General features: G+C 36.7%; 1 long non-coding RNA gene across 1 annotated transcript; it reads left to right on the top strand.

Annotated features, from left to right (window-relative positions):
* The first annotated feature begins 728 nt into the window (after positions 1–728).
* On the top strand, positions 729–20,196 carry LOC121469677 (uncharacterized). Its single transcript, XR_005979799.2, has 2 exons — positions 729–17,099; positions 17,500–20,196. It is a non-coding gene; the product is annotated as an uncharacterized lncRNA (long non-coding RNA).
* The last annotated feature ends 1,484 nt before the right edge of the window (positions 20,197–21,680 follow it).

Raw genomic sequence — 21,680 nt, 5'->3', positions numbered from 1 at the left:
AATATTCTGTGAAAATGTGGGGTATTACTATTAGGAGCTACAGGTGGTTGTCATCATTCTGAAGAGACACATTTTGACAACACTATACAAAATATGAGAGATTATAAGAAAAGTAGTTCCCAAATTGTCAGGCACAGGGAAGGGGTATTTGGAGGGTAGGTTTTTGTTGTTGTTTTTAAAGATTAATGACTATGAGTGAGTGAGTGAAAGGAAATTACAGAGATGTACTAATTTATATTGCTATCTACCACTGAATCCAAAAACGCCAATAAATAAAAGGAATTAACCCAAACACAGTATAGAGCATCTACTCCAAATGTACTAAACCTTCTGCTAAGAGCCATAGGTTTTTGTCTTTCAAAAATTCTGGCAATGTTCTCAGTCCTCTCTTGCCAAATAGTGTCTGATTGCACTGAAATATTTTTCTCCTCTATTCCTCTCTTTCTTTTTCTCATTTGCCTTTCTCTCTTCTGCCTTTCTCTCTTCCTTCCTGTATGCACACTTGAATCTGTTTTTCACTCTTGTTAACCAGTGAATCCTAGACCTTTTATTGAAGTGATATAACTAAAAATTTCTGGTGAATGATTTTTTGGTCTGTTCTTGCTGAACATTGCTGACTGTTATCACAGTAAATGTAAGTAGTGTCACTGAAGTCAGCAGATCTATGGTGAATTAATCAGTATGGATTCTGGTCCTGAGAGTCATAATTGATAAAGTCGTTTTTGTGCTTGAATCAAGTCGTGAATAGATGTCTCAGTATATGTTCCTTAAAACTGCCTTAACTATACATTTAATTAATTTTAGAGGGTGTCACCTTCACACAGAGCGACTCAGCTTCAAAAACGTTTGGTAAAAGTATTTATAATGTGATTATTCATAAACTTCTTTTTTGTTTATTAATATTTTATTTTTGTCTGTGCTTTATATTTTGTATATTAAATACCTGGCTTTTAAAAATAAGTAGATTACCTTGCAGAAGGAAAGCCAACAAAGGGCTGTAGTTTCAAACACTACACTGTGCTGTATATTAAAAAGTGACACACAGTTAAAGAAAAACAGTAGCCCATTTCCAGTGAAAGGTTTAGATATGAACATATTTCTATTTTATACCTATCTTAAATATGTGAAAGAGACTGAGAAATATTTAGTGATGAAGCTACTAAAACATGATATTCAAATATACTGACAAGATGCTGTTCTAATTTCTTTCCTTCCTGTCTTTTATATGCCTCCTCTGTCTTCTTCTCTCTTCATATATTTAATACAATACTTTCATCCCATTTATGCAGCCTTGCCTAATCTTTTTTCTTATATAGTTCTTGCACCCATTTCTCTCTCTCAACCATGTATGTCTATGTCTTTTTTCTCTTCTATATATTCAGTATTTCTTCTCGTGCTTCTCTTATTCCTGTGCTACTGGCTTCCTATGAGCATCAATATTGTTACACTATTTTCCATATTCTAATTTTATCATCTATTGTTGCTCTTTGAATTTGATTCGCAAAGTATTGTTTCAGCTATTGGAAATACAGATAAAAGTTCAAGGATATTGCTTATTTAAACAGCAACTTTCTTAAGTTACCAAGAACATCTGACAGTGAAGAGCAAGATTCCTTCCTTGACTGTTCCTGCAAGGTGGAAGTATTTCTCAGTCCTTTTTTCACCACCATTCCACAGAAAACTGTCTCATTAATGGGATTGGAATCATTGGAATCATATGCATTGGAATCCATCTACGCAGTTTTGGATGGACTGCTAAAATGCAGGTAGATGGATTGTTGGGAAGGATGACATCTTAAATGCAGATATGTATAGAGGCTGCTTATTCCCCTGGTATGGTCAACAAACAGAAACAAATTATTCTAATAATGTTTTCCATTGAATCTTGCTGTGGATCTTAGAAGTAAGTTAGCTGATTCACATCCTGATAGCTTTTATTTTCCCTGTTCTGATGTAAATTCCTGAAGCTGTGTGAGATAAACCTTATTTCTGCCATCTCATAGTGGGCTGGTAAAGTTAATTCTCTGTTTGACTTCCCAGTTTCTTTGGGTATCCCCTTCCCTAAATCTGTTTTTGTGTCTAATTTGAATGGAAGTCAGACCTTTTATAAAGTTTCTCTGCTAGAGACTTACTATTTGTAACAAGACATACTTAAGTTATGCCTTTGAACCCATCAAGGAAGGTCTCTGATGCAAGATCCAGTCCTTTCAATCTGGGAGTGAGGACATATCCTCCCAAGTCCTAGTAAGCAATCATAAGAATGTCCACATCTGTCTCCATGTCTTTTTCTTCAAGCAGCGTATAGTTTTTCTGACCCTGTTTCCATCTTCACTTTCCACCAGTGACCCCACACTAAGTTGGACTAAGGCATCACTGCAGCAGTGGGGTCACACTCTCGTACCTTCCTGCAAGATGCATGTCTGCATGTCTAAGGGCAGGCTGTGTTCTGACTCCTCCTGCCCCCAGGAAGCAGACAGATGCAGGCAGGGTGCTGCATGCCAGCTTTATGCCTGGCAGAAACCCAGGGGAGTGCTGAGGTTCAGGCAGGATCTCTGTGTTGCTGCAGTGCTTGCAGCCCTGCTCCTCCAGCATGGCAATGGTACATGGCTGAAAACCACCATCTCGTTCCTGTCAGCCACAGGCTTGGAACCTACAGATAGTCCAGTCTGTGCTCTGGGATCCTCCATGCTTGGAAACAATCTGCTACTGCAGTCCTGCTTGTAAATTACCAAAAATCAAAAGTATGGTAACTGGCCATCGGCCACATGCTTGGGAGAAGGAATTTTTATGATTTAAGGTCTTCACAAACATTACTGAATTCAGGAGGTATGTGGCACATTTAAAGTCAGGAGTTCACATACCAGTTCATATGAAGGGTTCTGATACCTACCCTACCAACTGGTGCTGTAGAAGGACTTGCAGGAGTCAATGTCTTTTTTTCTTTTTTTTTTTTTTTTTTTTTTTTTTTTGACTGCTGGTCTGTTTAAAACAGAGATGATATTCTTGGTTCTCCTTCTATCTGCTTGTCTTCCTTAATGCAGTGCTCTTCTGCCTTTGTCTCCTTTCTTGAGTTATTGTCTTCCAACATGTCTTAACAAGTTTCTTTAAAGCTATGAACCCTTTGAGGCCAGGGACATGTCTTGTTAAAACTTAAGAAGTGGTGTAGAAGTGATTTTTACCATGCTAGAATGAAATTTAAATATAGATATGAGATATAATAAAACTCTGCACTCATGTACATGGCCACAGTTGGAAATGTACACTTGAGAGCAGAACAAGGGGCACAGTCTGCAAAGGTTGGGCTCACTAACTATGTATTCAATAATTAGTAATAATCTTCACACTATAAATGTAACTGATAGAACTTCACCATAATTTTTTTTTGTTGTTGTTGTTTAAAAGGTTTGGTTTGTGATACATTAATGAGTACTTGTCTAAATTGATTATCGATTAATTAACCTTATGGATCTGAATATGCACATTTTCTTAATTCTGATCTTTATTATGGAAAACGCCATTGAGCAGTTAACTTTAATACAGTAACTGCTGCTGAGCACTTTGAAATAAAGATGTAGGTGGCATGTCTTGTGAGTTACCAACTGGCATTAATTATGAAGTTGAACTTTTGCACTGAAGTTCTACTACCTCTGTGGTTTTAATATAGAAACCATGTCTCTTGTGAAAACATATTTTTAAAATCTTCATGTGGATTTTTCTCCCTGTTGTATTTTTGGACACAGGATATTAATTAGAAAAGTTTAAAATTGTGGTTGGTGCAAAGAAAGAGGAATAGAGGCAAGTTTAACATGTAAGAAATCTGATCCGTTGCTATTGGCTCAAAATGAAAAAAATTGTAAAGCTCAGTTATTAATCACATGCATTTTTAAACAATAAAATTGCTAATTCTTCTACTATTAGGTGAACCTTCCACCAGACCAGGTTACTCAAAGCCCTGTTTAGCCTGGCCTTGAACACTTCCAGGGATGGGGAGTCCAGAACTTCTCTAATCAACAAGTTCAAATGCTTCACCCCCTCTGAGTAAAGAATTTCTTCCTAACATCTAATCTAAGCCTGCCCTCTTACAATTTAGAACTATTGCCCCTTGTCATGTCACTATTTGCTGTATAAAAGTCACTCTCCCTCTTTTTTAAGCCCCCTCAAGGTACTGGAAAACTGCAATAAGGTCTCCCCAAAGCTGTTTCTTCTCCATGACAACCCCAGCTCTCTCAGCCTTTCCTTATAGGAATGGTATTCCAGTCCTGTCATAAACTTAGTGTTTCTCCTATACAGTCATTCCAACAGGTCAACGACTTTCTTTTTCATTTTAAGGAAAGCATTTTCCCCATTTTTATCTTAACTTACTGTGTTTTAAGTTAAAACACTTGCTTACTTGCTTTTTATTCCAGCTGGTTGGTAGTAAGGTGAACATCAATGTAAAATCTGAGAGTTTGGAGTAACAAGATGATTGTGAAACATACACAGTTTTTATGTTTCCTGACAAATCAGATGGAGAAATAAGTGAAGAGGGAAACAGGCACAATTGCCTGAAATGAGAAGGGAAATGAAGTAGTTCAGAGATATTTCACCTAAGCAGGTATGTCAGAATTATTTTTCTTACAGCAGCATTTTGCCATTGAGAACATTGCACATTCAGCCCATGACACAAAATTCTAATTATTGTCCTTCACCGTTTGACTTGAAGACATGCAAGGCTAAACAGCACAGGTGTCTTTAGTCAGAAATAAAAGTAAAGGAAATTGTTGTAGTGTATTTTATAACAACAGCTTATAATGCACTGATGAACACACAAGCATTTTTAAAGAATTTCCTATACTTACGTAAAATTAAATTATCTGGAAAGCACTGGATTAGCAGTCTTGGCAACTACTAAATATTTACCCTACTCTGATCACAGCAATGTTTGACTTCTTAAGTATTCCCTGCAACTGCAGATGCTCTGTCTTATTGCAATGTTCCTCTCTTTAGCATTTTTGAATGCAGTGCCAAAGATACCTGTGTACCTTCTATGTACAGCAAAAAGACGATCTTATAGAAAACTCTGCAGCACCAGGATTTTGTTTATTGGCCCCTCTTTCCCTTCCCATTCGGCAAATCAACCAGGCCATCCTCCAGGACAATGGCCAGGTTCTTGTTCCATACTTTTCCACCCTGAATGTTTCCATTGTTTATGTTTCTATAGCATGGAGGGAAAAAAAAAAAAAAAAAAAAAGAAATATTCTTGACTTCCAGCTTTATGTGCCTTTCATGTAAAATGACTTTGCTAGTGCTGCAGTTACTAGACTAAACAGCATATTTCACTCTCAAAGCAGTACATTTCACCTAAATCCAAATGGATTCCTACCCTGTTAAATTTTCACTCTGTCTCATTCTAAGGAATGGGAATTAACAAGAATTGTCTTTGGACTGAACAGTACCATAGTTAGTCTTCAACACCCTGTATTGATTAGTCGGTAGGTGCATGTGGATTGCATTCTGCCTCAGGTAAACATTCCCGATATGCACTTTTACAGATTTGTCTTGGACCAATGTCAAAGGGAACTTTTCAGAGGCCCAGCTCTATAATGGGTGAGGAGCAAAGCTACAAGACACACTGTGAGGTAAAATCCACAAATTCAAAAAAATATCTTTAAGCACAGGGGAAGGATTTTTATTGTTTGCTTGTGTTTTTTCCTAAAGAAAGTTTAAGGCAACTATGTGAGGTTTTCTTTTTGTGTAAAAAATCTGAATGGACAAATCCTGTCTTGGTTTGCAGCATTACCTTGAGGAGCAGATTAGTTATTTCATCTTTTGGTTGGTTTTCTATAAGCTTAGGGTGATACACCAGTTCTACAAATTAATTCAAGGGGTTCCTAGTGAGAAACCTGTCTTTTGATTATGCTGACTTTCTTCCAATCTTCATCTTCCTTGCTGACTTAGCAGTCAGCGCTCCAGAGTTGAAGCTGGATGAGTTGGTGGAGCCCTCTGCATGATGCCTTGAGCAGCTGCTGTGAAGAATCACAGGGCACTGAGAAGCTGAACACTCGATCCCAGTAGCCCTTTGTCAGTTCTTTGGCCATGAGCTCTATGAGTCACAGTGAAGGTATTTTACTGTACTGTATTTCAATACCCTTGGAAAAAAAAAAACCAATATACAATACTGTCTCCTAAACTGACACCATGAAGGAATGCCTTCATTTAAATCTTTTGCTTCCTGCATATCTAAGACCATATATGGACACACACTTCGTTCACATGGCCAGTCCAGTAAAGGACTTTCTGCCTCATCACTATTTCCTCTGCATGGCCTGTGGTGTGTCTCTGGGTGTCTGTAAATTGAGCAGCTTTCTAGTCTTTATTTGAAAGAGACAATGACAAAGGTAACCACAGGAGATTTTGGTGTGTCTTAGCCATGAAAGGTGTAAGAGTGGAGAGTGAGCTAGTGTTCCAGAGCTCAAGTGAGATGAATCTACAGTCTCTAGATAAAGCTTATCTTCAATTTCAGACATCACCACCAACAGGCCTTTAGAAGACAGTGGGAAAGGAGACTCAAAACTTACCAGCCCAGGTTTCTTCCTCTGTTTCCAAATGGTGCCAAAGATACTGGTTAAAGATTAAACAGCATCTCCCATACAGTGGTACAGGATAGATCTCTCAGACATATCCCAGAGCAGGTTTTTACAGGTATGCTGTGAGAGCTTATGGGAGAGATATAATATCTGAAGACTCCTTGTTTTCTAAGCTCTGGATGTGCTTGGGATATGCTGGTATGATCATGGAGGCCGGAATAGAACGCACCTTAGGGGGTTGATTTTTGGAAGTGGTTAAAGCATACCATCACATAGTCGCAGACAACCCAGATAATGTACTCTTCTGTATAAAACCCTGATTATGCAGGGATAGGGATGAAACAAAATGGACAAGCTTGCTTGAATGAATATATGCACCCTCTTTCTCTGAGAGGGCTGTCATTCAATTTGAATTAAATGTTCTTTTCCTTATTTTTCCAGTATTTGGTACATCTTGTATGTTCCAGTATTTGGCACGTACATTGCCAATGTACATGTTACTTCGTTCTCCATTTTATTTTGTGTTATGATTATCTCTTTCATAGGAATGAGGGATGGGGAGTGAAAGCAAATCATTGAAGTTCAATTTCATGAGAGAGGAAACATCCAGACACTGTGAATGAAGCAAAATGAAGAAAACTTGCATTATTTTATCCCCACCACCCCCTTTTCATTAGATCTGTTTATTTTTCAATAGTTTTTCCTTTTTTCCATTTTACTCTATTCTCATGTAATGTATTTATGATACTACATTGAATAAGCATATCTTTTTCAACTATAGGTTTGAAGTGTTTCAAAAGATGTTCCAGTAACTATATTCCATAGACACAAAGATGTTAAATTACTTTGCCAAGTTAACTAAGGAGAGAACAATAATAAAAATGAGAACAGAGAACCTTTTTCTTACTCTATTCTTCAGTGACAACCTGTGGTGCTTTTAGTGCAGAACCATGACAATGGATGCAGAAAAGCTCAGATGTGTTCATAGATGACATTCAAGAAAATTAAAATTATCTGTAATAGGAAAAGAATGAATACCCTGACCTCTTTATACCTTTATGCACATTAGATTTTATTCATGGGAGTAATTTTTCACAACACAATAAAATTTTTCGTTTGGTACATAAAGTTAAGCATAGTTTTAAGTGCCTTCAGCATGACAGCATTGTGAATAATATTAACATTATCAGAGTTGTTTTCTGTTTTCTTTCTGAGCCTATACTCTTGATTTTGATTGTAAATTTTTGCTTTTTTTTAAATTTTGTTTTGTTTTGTTATTGCCTGCCCTTCATAAGGAGCTGTTAAAAGGGAGCAGCTAGTTCTTGTCTTCTGTACTAGGTGATTGCCATTTGATCTGAAACAGATGAAAACAGTGAGTGAGTTGAAAAATAAAATGCACTATGAAAATCCATGAATATGGGAAAGTTACAGCACACAGTTAAAACAAATAAGACATTAAAGCCTTTGCTGCCTTCTACATAAAGGATAAGTTTTAGTTGAAGTACACAAACACTCAGCTTTTTTGCAGAGCTCTCACTCATGTCTTTTTGCTAATTTGTCTATTTGTACTATAATATATTTTGCAAGCCATTTTTCAAGGTAAAATTTGATATAACTAAATTTACCTTTCAAAAGATTAAACATAAGTGGTTTAAAATGGGTAGTTTTAAGGGAAGACCATCTGGTACATGGTTATTAAGAAAGCCCATGAAAATATTGCATGACAAAATTAATACATGGCTAAATTAGCATAAAAACATAAATTAACAAGCCAGTTCAAAATACTGATTATGATTAATTTTGTATATAAGTTTGCATAATTTTGAATCTCTGTTATGACCCCTGGAGAGATGTAGAAGGGATTTTTGTAGGATACAAAATATAGCAATATTTGAGGGGATTAGTAGTACTTGAGGGGATAAGAACTGGTAGAAGTCACTCAGCATTTTTTCTATCAGGTTACCCTATTAATAAACATCTAGATTAATGAAAGAATTGCAAAATTGGATTTTTGAGGAGGTTAAGTGGGATTTTTATAAGCTCACTTTTTATGAGAGGCTTAGAAGTACACTGAAAGTTATAACAGATATGAAGTTACTATGCATTAATGTTTAATCTAAAATACTGATCAAAATTTCCTGGACATTGCATTTTTGTTGACATTTCATATTATTCTTGCCTTGGTCACTGAAATCCTATTGCTCTATATCTGTGGTGAATTATGAACAGTCCCTGTAGTATTTGGCTGATTAACTTAATAGGAAGCTGTGTGCAAAATAAGCAAAAATAAATAAATAAGTAAACAAAGTGCACAATCCATCCCTGTCAGCATTCCCAAGACATTAAGTGAAGGACAGTACTGCAATTTCTTAGTGTCAGCGGTTCTGGTTTTGACAAGGTGCAAACTTTGGTTTGACAGAGATAGTCTTCAAAGCGATACAGCAGTTAGCAAATACCCTTATATGTTTTGATTTCTAGGAAATTGAAGGTCAGTTGTTACAAACTGCTTAGGGAGACAAGCTGACAGGAAGATGAAGGGAGAAAACTCTGGGAGCTGAAAGATGGAGGCCTTCATCCATTCTGAGAAAAGCCCATTCTGGTAGAGAGGCTGAAGGTGTGTGCAATGAGACAAGGAGCTGCTAAGGCAGTTGTCATAAAACTAATACAATTTTTTCTTCTTGCATGCCAGCTTAACCCACTGTCATAGCGCAGGCATTGTTCAGTGGTTCAGCATTTGGGAATGTCCTGCAAAAGTCCTGCTGTATTGGTAAAAGCCTGATAAATGGCTGATAGTACTTTTCAAGGCAAATTTTATTAAACAGGTAAATATTTGGTGTGTTCAGAAAACATGACAATGAAATCTAGATAATAAATGATGCTGGCAATATAGAGGGTGGGAACCAGCCTGGAGAATTCCAGGCAAAATTGGGTGTCTGGTGTCACCTACCCACACTCCTTTTTTCACCATGTCTCCCTTACATACAAGACCTAGAACAGGATGTCTCCCTTCCTTGGGCTCCTCTTTTTTTGGCCATTCACTGTAGGGGCAGCCTATGGTGAGCTACTTTGGATCTATGTTTTAGACGGCTGAAATGAGGTGAGATAAACCATGTCTAAAGTTCATAAATTCTCTTTCCACAGTCTGCTCTCCTCTCCACTCTCTTTTTCTATCCATCTATCTATCTATCTATCCATTCATATATAATTTCTACATGGATCTAAAACATAGACTTCACTTCACAGGTGTATGTGTTTGTGTGTGTGTGTTTATGAACACGTATACAAGCACATTTGTCAGATTTTTTAAGGATGTAATTCAGCCTTTAAAAAACAGCTCTTATTTATATGTGCTATATGCCATCTGCATATATGAGAATTGGAAAAGTAAAGAATCACCTGAGTCCTTCCCCCAAAATTTAAAAATTCTGTCAGCAAATGTTTTAACAGTTCCCTAATCAGCAGCCTTCTCTCTATTGGATCAATGGTTAACTATTCCTCAATTGCTGTAATAAAAATCTGTAGCCTCTCCCCAAACTGTTGCAAGTGTTGTGATCAACACACAAAGAGTTTGCTGGATCTCTAATTAGCTGGGACTGTTTTAAGTCCTGTCTTTGCCCCACAGCCCAGCTCACAAATAAAAATATACAGCTTTTAAATTAAATATGCAGGTAAAATACATGAGTAAGAAAATATTTACACCTCACAGGTAAAAAATAAAACTCTTTCCCTTTTCCCCTTGCTCTTATTTTAATTGCTTTAGAGTGGAGAAAGGACTAGGGTTGCCTAACCACTTTTGAGGATGTGAGCACTATTTTTAGGGTGTCCTGATGTCTGCATTGTCATTATGATCACACAGAGGTTTAAGAGCAGGAGTGAGGCCCCCTACTTATGACCTGGATGGCATTGTTTAACCAGTTGAGATGAGCAGGCAACAGGTTATCTAAGACTGCATAGCCCATCCTCTGTACTTCAGTCTCATAAATTAAAGAAAGAATAGTGTCATGGTATAGTTACATCATAAAAAAAAAAAAAAAAAAAAAAAAAAAGGCAGGTGTGGCTCCAAACTCAGCAGGAATTGGCTACCCATGCAGTCAGAAGGAGATGAGAGCCAAGACATCTGCTTTCACATTGGTAAAATCCTGTCTAAGAGAGGCGCATGAGGCTTATAAGTGCTGAAGTAATTGGTGGCTGGAGGCAATGAATTTCTTGCTCTTCCAGAAATGACATGCTCGTGTAAGAGGCAGAGCTTCTGGATCCAGGCCCATGTTGAGCTCTGAACTCCACACAAATTTGCAGAAGCAATGTGGTTTTCAGTTCTGTAGTTTTAATTATTTTTTCCTACTGGTGGCAGCACAATGTAAATTCCTGAACTCAATATTATTCCAGGTGAAAAGACAAATTAGTATGATAAAATGCCTGTGATATTAATATAAGGATTCATAAATAACACATTTTTATAATTCAGGTTTCATTAACCCCAAATTCACAAAATATCCTACTTTTTGAAATGTGTGATTTCTGGAAAAATAGAGTACCCAACCCATTACCTCCCCATCCCCATTTCTACAGCAGCTGGGATTTTTCTGTGTCTGTTTTTTTAAAGCTCTGATTTTAGCTGGGCTCTGACAATCCTTCCTCTTAGCAGCTCATCTCTGGGGAGGTTACTCATGGTCTCCTCCAGTTCCTTGGGCATGGTCACAGAGCTTGGTCTGCTCAGCTGATACTACTCAGTGTTCACTGCCCATGGGCAGTCAATAGTTTGACTTCTACGTAGAAGTGACGAAGTTAAAACAAACAAGATAATTGTATTTCCAGTAGGCCAGAGAGTTCCTTAAAAAAACTAGATCTCATATTTTAGTTACCAGGGACAACAATTTTAAGTCTTTGAGGTTATTTCAGTCTCTTGTGTTTTTAAAATAGGATACATTGGATACAATTCAGTGTGTTACATGTTAACTTTTAACATAAGCCCTTGAAAACTTCTTTCTTAGCGCAAACTTGATTAACTTTGTTAACTGTTAATTTTGACAAAATAAGCAAGTGGATTTGGTATGATTTACAAAATTATGGCTGGTTTCTCATTTGTTGCATGATGTACTTTTGACCTGCTAAGACCTGATGGCTGCCCAAGGGAGGTGATGTTGGATTCACTGACAAGTTGAAAAGAGCTATATTTTTTCAACAAATTAGTGACTCAGATAATTATTTAGCAAGGTTTCCTTATTTGCAGCATCTGAGGGTTGATCTTGCATGGTTTTTTGCATAGTTTTTTGCTTTTTGTTGAGACAAATTGTTCTAAATGTCTCCTTTTCTTTTGTTTTCTTGCCTTGCCTCTTATGTTTGTTCAAATTAGTGCATACAAATCCTCACAATTAAAGTCTATTTTAAAAACATTTGCAATATTTTTTTTTCAAAAGATGTGTACTGCTAAATTAAGTTGTTTTTTACCAGCATATGATTATAATTATAATCAGTGATAAACAATGCCCAGTGTGGGCTACAAGGATGAAAGAAGTCCATCAGTATATTTTTTTTACCAGGCATTTTAGCACATAAAGCTTTTGATATTTCATCTGAGATTTTGAATTGTTACAATTAGGAAATTCATAATGATTCAGCAGTACAGTTTACCAATTCTGCCTGTTACAGTCCTATTCATGTACACACAGCTCATGCTATCTTACTCTGTTCTGGAAATTAAAGTGAATATGAATAATTTCAGTGAATAACTTAAACTAAATTCCATTAGAATTATTTATTGTTCTGGGATTTTGAAACATTTGTGTGGCAAATATCCATGTTTTTTCTGTTACAGATGAACAAACTGCATTCATGGTTCAGTGTGATCCATTCATTGGTTCATGGAGCCCAAAGTCCTTCAGGAAGTGTGACAAATCCACATAATTTCCCTGAATGCTAGGTTTTGCATGTTTTGTATCTGATTAAGTTGAAAGATGTGTTAAAGAATCGTAGAAAAATCCTCATATATAAAAATCCTCAGACAGCTCCCAATAGCTACATATCTCAGAAATCTCTGGTGCATTTTGTTATTCAAAGCAAAATTGTCAGTAATTTACACTCAATAAATTGGTTCCAGATCTGCCTCTTTCAGATGATATCACAAGGACACAATTTTATGTGCGATTCACTTACCTTTTGTCAAAGAATGTGCTTTTTTGAGAAATTTGCTATGGCAAATGCAGATGATAGAGACTCCCTTGCCTTGCAGAGCATGAAAGAATGTAATGGATCAATGGTTTGTATATAAGCTATGTTCTGATCAAATAAAATCATCATTTTTCCCCCAAGTTTTTTGAAAAAGAAGATTCTGGATTAATGGAAAAATCTTAACATATATAATTCATAATGCATTGATAAAGCCTCCATTTGCTACAACCACAACGTCTTTGCAGAGAGGTACAAAAAGTTTTGATTCATAACCAAAGAAAAGTGAAAATTAAGCCTTTTAGCAGTCAGGCCTTGACTTTGAAGAAATAGACCTTTGTATAGTTTTAAGTTCATTGCTATTTAACAGCTTTACCAAATAATACTTTGTTACAAAACCGACTAATTTGGTTCAGGATTTTTTTTTTAAGGCAGCTGTGAAGAAATACATCTTATTTGTCTGCAACATGTAAATTCATAGAAAAAAAAAAGTAGTTTAAAAAATAACAACACAAATTATAAATAAATATGAAAGTGGGAAATTAAGAAAATGAAAATTTAGACTGAAAGACAAATATTTTTCTCATGGTAACATCACTTACACTTGAAACTTTAAAATAAAAATAAAAAGGAAAAAAATCACTGTCTAGCACTGGGAAAAGGATAGCTTAAATAATGTAATATTTCTTTTATATTTTGAACTTACCAGCTCTGTGATTATGAATGGTTGTAATTTTAGAAGAAAGGAAGGAAAATGTGCTTTGTTCAGATGATAGTTGTACTTTGTTGGTTGCCTGCATGTGCCTGGGAGAAAAATGCTGTTGTGAAGTTGCTCATATCTTCATACATTCTGTTATCTGAAGGAAAAAATACTTTCAGTGAAAATGCATTAAAGAGGTCCATAGACACCCATTGCTTGACTCCAGTTTAAGTTGCAGTTGCAGGATGAGGTCAGCAACGTCTTGTACCTCTGGTACAAGCATACTTTGTGACTTGAAATCAATCAAGTATTGGAAGCACCAAACAACTCTCCTGTCCTTATCTCTTTCTATAAAGGAAACCATCAGATAAAGGTAATGTTTTTATTATTTCTGTCGGCTTTGTGCCACTTGTGGAAATTCTGGTTTTCCTATTGCAGTGTAAGTTTAACTGACTGTTATACCTCCACCTTTGACCTTTATTACTTTTTTTTTTCTTTTTTTTTTCTTTTTTAATTTCAGGAAAGCTTGAATATATGCAAGATTCCACCATATTCCTGGAACTCAATATTTATGTACTCTATTTCCTTAATCTGGGGAAAAATAAATGCACTTTGTGCTTTTTTCCCAGTTACTGACAAAGATATGTTTATAGAAGCATTTTGTCTCTCACAATACGTTGATGAGACTTACTCCTAGAGTATAATATTCTTGCCTCCTTTTTCACTTAAAAATATTTATTTGCTGTATTTGTCTTTTTGTTCATATTACAGCACTGCTGCTAGATCTTTAATTGTTGACATTCTCCTTTATGGAGCTCCTCAGAAGTACATCAATTCTATTAGACAGATCATTGTGTAAGACCCCTTCATCTGAAACAAAACTGGTCCTACTGCTTCTTTATATGTTTACATAGGCTATCCATAGCTGTCTGAAGATATCAGGTATCAGGAGTAACAGTCCAAATGTAAGAAATTCTCCATTTCTTGTTCATGTAAAATATAAGAATAATTTACATGATACTAATTTAATTTTCATTCGAGATGTTAGCTTTTTCGTGATCAAAAAGGCATTTATATGCAGGTGTTTATTGTTTTTCTTGCTTTAAATAAATAAATAAATAACACAGAAACCCAAGTTCTTAATCAAAACATTAAAATAGTAGTGAAGTATTTGTTCCCTGAAAGAAATCATAGTTGATTTGTCCCCTGCTGTTCTGAAGTGCCAAACATTTTATATAGATTCATAAGAAAATAAACCCAAATACTAGAACTTTTGAATACTGAAAAAGAAACTGTTTAAAAATAGCATCTAAAACTACTATCAGTAGTCAGTTGATGAAACTTTTGGTGCACCATGTCTGATTTTTCTGTCATATGAGTAATTTTACAAATTCTTTTGGATGCAGTGAAAAGAACTACTCTTTCCTGTTTTTACATATTGATATTATTCTTTCCCTATGGAAAAAGTCTTTAAACAATATAGTGGGTTGGCAAGGCTCTGATAGTGGGAAGATACAGGAGTGGCTTCTGTGAGAAAGAGGTTCCCTTCATGTCAAATAGAGCCAATGCCAGCCAGATCCAATATGAACCCATCTCTGTTCAAGGTCAAGTCCACCAGCAAAGGTGGTAGCACCTCTGGGGTAATGTATTTAAGACTGGGAAAAAAGTTATTGCATGGGAGCAATTGCAGCCAGAGAGAGGAGTGAGAACATGTGGGAGGAACAGCTCTGCAGACACCCAGATCAGTGCAGAGGGAGGGGCAGGAGGTGCTCCAGGTGCCAGAGCTGAGGTTCCCCTGCAGCCCCTGGGGCAGTCCATGGTGAGGCAGCTGTGCCCCTGCAGCCCTTGGAGGGCCATGGGGATTCAGAGATCCACCTGTGGCCTGTGGAGGATCCCCATGCCACAGCAGATGATGCCCAACAGAGCCTGTGACCCCATGGAAAATCCATGCTGGAGCAGGCTCCTGGCAGCACCTATGGAAAGAGGAGTCCATGCTGGAGTAAGTTTGCTGGGCAGGACTTGTGACCCTGCAGTGGACCCACACTGGAACAGGCTGTGCCTGGAGGACTGCACCCAGTGGAAGGGACACAGACTGGAGTAGTTTGTGAATTACTGCAGCCCACAGAAAGGACTCATATTGAAGAAGTTCACAGACTGTTTCCCATTGGAGAAACATCACACTGCAGGAGGTGAAGGGTGTGAGGAGTTCTTCTTCAGAGGAGTAGGGAAAGGTAGAGACAATGTGTGATGATATGACCACAATCCCCAGTCCCTGAAAAGTCAGGAGTAAAGTTGAGCTTGGGAAGAAGGGACAGGTGAGGAGAATATGTTTTAAGACTTGGTTTTATTCCTCATTACCCTGCTCTGATGTGACTGGTAATAAATTAATTTCCCCAAGTCAAATCTGGTTTTGCCCAGGCAGTAACAGCTGAGTGATCTCTTCCTACTCTTATCTCAATCTGTGAGGCTCTTCTAATTTTTTTCCCTTTATTCAATTGAGAAAGGGGAATGATAAGAGTGACTTGGGTGGGCACATGGCATCCAGCCAGGGTCTACCCACCACAGACACTCATTTATGCGATCTTGTGGTTGTGGCCTTGCAGTCAGTAGCAAAATAGCAGGTTAAATATTGCTGCATTTCCATTAGTTCCAGGGGATTACACCTTCTTATTTCTTGCATCTTGAGACCTTTTAAGTGATAATAATGCTGACTTCTTGCTACAAATTTATCATGAGTTATTGTATGAGGGAATTGTGTTTTTATTTTAATTTCATGCTCATACGCACATTCTCATAACTAGTAGAGCATGTGTTTGTCCAAATCGTCTGTCCAATATTCAAGGATTAACAGGCATGTACTGAGGTGGCCTGGCCAGGATTTCCTGTGATGCCTTGGAGGGTAGTGAGCATACTGAGTCATTACCATGGCTCTCAGCTTTTTCCTATGTTGGCAGCCATGATAGTTTTTGATATCTTTTTTTATATCCCTTAGGAGTTGACCTCAATTATATTTTTTATTCTGTCAGTTGTTTTATTCTCTCCGAACCCTCTCAAACTTCATGCATCATTTTGATTAGCTTTGCTTTCTCTCTGTACCTTTGTGTACCCTTTGTCTCTCTTTATACCTTTGCTCATCCTGTTCAGGGTGTGGGCTGTCATATATTTTCTTCTCCCTAATTTTCTTCTCTTTAATACACTGCATGTACCAGAACAGAGATCTTCTTAGTTTTCTTATCTAGGTGCCATAAACATTGGGTTTTGTACATCTCTCTTTTGCTGTTTCAGTATCGTTTCTGTTGCAATTCTGGCTGGGGGGACATGACAGCATGAGGACCTGAGATTCAACAAGGCCAAGTGACATGTTCTGCAGTCTGGCTACAACAATGCCATGCAGCACTACAGGCTGGGACAAGAGTGACTGTAAAGAGGCCTGGTGGAAAAGGACATGAGGGTGCTGGTTGAGAGCAGCTGAACGTGGCCCAGTGGCCAGGAAAACCAATGGCATCCTGGCCTGGCCAGCAACAGTGGGCTGGGATTGTTCCTCTGTACATGGCACTGGTGACAACACAAATCCCATGTCCAGTTCCAGGCCCCTCAATGCATAAAAGACATTGAGAGGTTGGAGCAAGTCCAGAGAAGGACAACAGAGCGGGTGAATTGTCTAGAGGGTAAGTCCTATGAGGAGTGACTGAGGGATCTGGGGTTGTTCATACAGGATGAAAGGAGGCTTGGGGGGACCTTATTGTTCTCTACAACTACCTAAAAGGAGGGTGTAGCTGGAGAGGAAATTAGTCTCTTTTCCCAAGCAATAAGTGACAGTACATAGCCTCAAGCTGAGCCAGGGAAGGTCCAGGCTGGACAAATTTGTTCACTGGAAGGGTTGTTAAACAATGGAATGGTCTGCCCAGGGAGGTGGTAGAGTCACCATCCCTGGGGGTGTTCAGGAAACAACTAACATGGCATTTAGTGCTATGGGCTAGTTGGCTAGTTGGTAATCAGTCATAGATTGGATGTGATGTTCTTAGAGGTCTCTTCAATCTAAATGATTTTGTGATTCTGCCATTTCAGGACTTTGAAGTTGCACTGTATGTTTCCACTGAGGTTTCAAAACTGTACTGCAGGCAATAGAGTCCACCACTGTCTGAAGCCAAAGTCTTGTTCCTTTCATTAGAGAAGGACCAGCAGTAGAAGGTGGCCATTTAAGCAGTTTTAATGCAATATTGCACAAAGCAGGAAAACTATACCCAGAAAAACATCCAGGATGATTGCTGATTTTCTAAAAACACCAGGATTTGCAGGTTCATTGGTTCCCTGCAAAGAATTTAGTGATTGGAAATCTAGGCTAAATGGACACAAAAAGGACCCTTTTCTCTGACCCATTGATTTTTTCATGTTTTTACATGTCATGGAAATCAGGAGATTTATGAAAAGGGCCTCACATTTGTTAACCTTTTGTTACAGATATCCATTTATCATAGCATCCAGAAGATTTTACTTTGTTGTTGAAAAATAGGTGATGCATTCTAAAAACAGCTGAAACAGAAAAATAATTTCTGAAGTGAGTTGAACCTGTTTAATGTGTGAATACATGTAATATGATCTCTTGTAACATACACCTTTGACCAAATACTATTAATAATGATATGCAGGATAATATGGCATTATGGAAAATCACCTCTTCATTGGAAGATGAAAACAAACCAAAAACCTAAATAATAATAGTCTTCACAGTGGTGTCTAATTTTTCGTCAATCAAGTCTTTAATGAATTTAAGATATGAGTATAGTCACAGCAGTTCCAACCCCCACATTGTAAATCCACATGTAAAGAATACAATTTAACAATCCTTTAATGCTATTTTGAACAAGCTGCAAATACAATTTTAGAACTATTCGATTTTTCAAATAACCTGGTAGGAACTGCAGTTTGTATAACTCATTTTGTGATGGTATTATGTTTGTATTGTCCTCTTAATCTGCATAGGTATAATTAGAAGTTTGGCTTGATTAAGAAAAACCATTTACTCAAATAAATACCAAGCCTTTGAGGTTTTCTTTAAAAAAATTCTTAGTAATTCTAGATTATTTTAAAGGGTAGACAAATGTCATGAAAATGTATTTTAAAAGCATTTCATAGAAACAATAGAGTTGTACATAAGTGTTCATATCTGTTCTTTCATAATTCTGAGAACTTATTTTAATGTGTATAGTGATGCATCATAGAGACACGATTTAGCAATTGATACTTGACTGGGAAACACTTTGCATATTTTTGGTACCATAGAAACCACCTATTAAAAACTACCTATAAACATTAATAAGGGTTTTAAATGAAAAAATTTTAACTGTGGTAATTTTTAGCACATTCCCACCCAGATACAGTTGGAATTATAGTAACAAAGTTGAAAATGTTATGGAGTTATTGTCATGGATAAGTTCATTGCCATGACTAACAACATCAGTGGGAAAAAAAATGCAAGACCTACTTAGATTATGTACATACACAAAACAGTAAAATGAGGAGAAAGTTGGAGAGACCAAGTGTTAAATTGTAATGCTAAGGATGAACAACATCAAACTTGCCCTGGAGTTGTTGAAAAAGATGCCTTGCTGTTTCTCATTTACCAAATTGGTTTCTAAAATGTGCATAAATTAAAATATTTCATAGAACTCTCTTTTTTATTACTCTTCATTATCCTATAAGAATGGAAAGGAATTATAGTTAACAGTTTAAAAATATTGTGCAATTCAGAATGAAATCTTGCATCTACATGTAAAAAGAAAGAGGCTTGTATATTATACTTCCTTTTTGAAAATTTTTTTCCTATATAGATATATGTAGGCAAAACATTAAAAGCTATTTAGCCTACTGCTAACTCACTCCTTTTCAATATTAACCATATCCCTTAAACTAAATGGCTAAGCCAGATAAATAACCACAAACATGAAAGAACTTACACAAGTTTTGCAACTCCTACTATTTACTGAATAAATGGCATATTTAAAATTTTAAGATTATCTTTAAAATTGACAATTAACAATTTAAAACAAAAATTCTATGCTGGACAACTACTAGAGGTTTTCATTTATAGTAAATTGTTTTATTGTGTGACATGGGAAACACAGGAATTGTGACTAATGGGAGAGCAGAATTAAGAATTATGCAGCATCTTTCAAGCAAGGTACAATCTCACACCAGCCCTGGTGAGAATTAGGTGTTTATTACAGGTCTACTGGGTTCTTTCCAAAGACAAGGAAAGGTCTTGTTCCCCTAAGTCATTCCTTTATTGACTTAGAACCTTGAATTGAACTGAACTGAACTGTATTGAATTTAGAACTGCATTGAACTTAGAATTACATATGAAAAAGAAAGAGTCTGGAGAGCAGTGGAATGGGTTTGAAGCTTTTGAACTCCAGAACATTTTTGAAAGGGCACATCTTACAGTCATTAAGCTGTAATACAGGAACAAAATACTATATAATTCTGTACTACTTGATTGTATTTTAATAGCTATGTATGTTCACATATGTAGTAGTATAAGATACCAATAGGTCAGAGAGATCTTAATATGTTGAATTTTAAGAAACTTTTTACTTTCCATATATTTCTTTATATTTGTTGATTTGAGGAAATCCTGTTGCTTTTACTTTAAATCTGAAAAATATGCAGACACTGAGCTGATAATTCCTATGGAATGAATGTGAAAAATACTTTATTTCTGTTTACATAGAATGTAAACAAATAAATAAACCAACCCACCTCTCCTCTTTTGCTGTTTTCTTTGCTTTCATTATCTAGCATTTGACATATGAAGTAATTTTCCATCATATTTTATTACTGCAGAGGCAAATCTTACCCTTCACTTACACCTGGAAACTCAGGTCAAACTAGAATTGTAGTTCAGGTTTTATTAAGGTTGTATGGCACATCTCCTGCCCCTTCCAGATCAACTTCACAATTTCAAAGAAAATTCCACCACAACAGGTCTTTGAAGGAGTATTAGAGGCAGAATGTACTTGTTAATGTTTCCCTCAAGCAGTGCTAACACTATTGCAGTCTTTGAGTTTCAGTAGCATTTGCAACGCAAGTTAGAATGAGGATTATTTTGACATAGGGGCCATTAATATTTTTTTTGTGCTAAACTTAGATATGCTTGGACCTGACCTCATCTAATATTACTTTTTATTGGGTTTTTTTCAGAATTGTTTACAGTCTAGCAAGCTCTTATAACAAAGTAATTTTGGATGTTCTTTTGTAAAAAGAATCTTGTTGTTCCTTAACTACTGTTACATTTCCAAGAAACTAAATACGGAAGCCAGTGCTGACCATGTGTTTTACATTGTGACAGAAAACAAAAAGAAGCCCAAAACACTGTGTGAGGAATCTCTGACAGGATATGTTCACATCAGAATTTTAGTTAAGATCGGAGAAGTATTTTTGAGACCAGTCTTGCAGTTAGCTCCCATTCTGTAATATCATTGGTGTCATAGGGGCATCTGTTGGTGTCATAGAGCATGTGCCCTGTGCAGAAGTGATGAAATTAAGCTGTCTGTGTTGGGTTAGGCTCCTGGTGAGCCTATCTCAGGCACCCAGGCTGCTTAGAAGTATCTGATTCATAGGACCAAAACAGTTTTTCGAGTAATGATCTCTGAAGCATGTGTTTAATCCATATCAGGTCCACAGCCCCAGCTGTTTAGCTCTACCAACCCACTCCTACTGAATACCACTGCTTGCTAGTTGTAAAAGCAGTGGACTGTCATCCTACAATGGCCATTGCAACAACAGAGAAATGTGCAAGTCTGAAGAAGTTCCCAGCCATGTAGCTGTGCAAAAGGAGGAAGAAAATTTTTGGTTAAGTGCACACATAGCCCCATTACTTGGATTTTCCAAACCATGGGTCTGTGTTTCTCAGTTTTACTATAAAAGTTTAGGGACCATGATCACTGGTTAAAGTGTAACAGTTCTATAAGTGTTTGAATGCTGCTGTTAGTACAAAAAAAGTTAAAAAAAAAAAAATTAATTTTGCGCTGGAATAATGTAGATTAGATCTATAGATCTAGATACTTAATTTGTAAATACAGTCCTTGAAATACTGTGAAAAAACATTTCATAAGCACAAAAGAATAAGGAAATGAATATTTGCAGGTCTGAGAGGCTGTTACTAAATATAATAAGTAAAGTAAATTTATTTGTTACAGGCCTCTAGTAATGTACACTTATCAGATGACTGCTACACAAATTAGAAAATC

This window comes from Taeniopygia guttata, chromosome 3, assembly GCF_048771995.1.
Source record: "Taeniopygia guttata chromosome 3, bTaeGut7.mat, whole genome shotgun sequence".
Lineage (NCBI taxonomy): Eukaryota > Metazoa > Chordata > Aves > Passeriformes > Estrildidae > Taeniopygia > Taeniopygia guttata.
The sequence above is the reverse complement of the archived record's forward strand: the minus strand, read 5'-3'. Positions and strand labels throughout refer to the sequence as shown.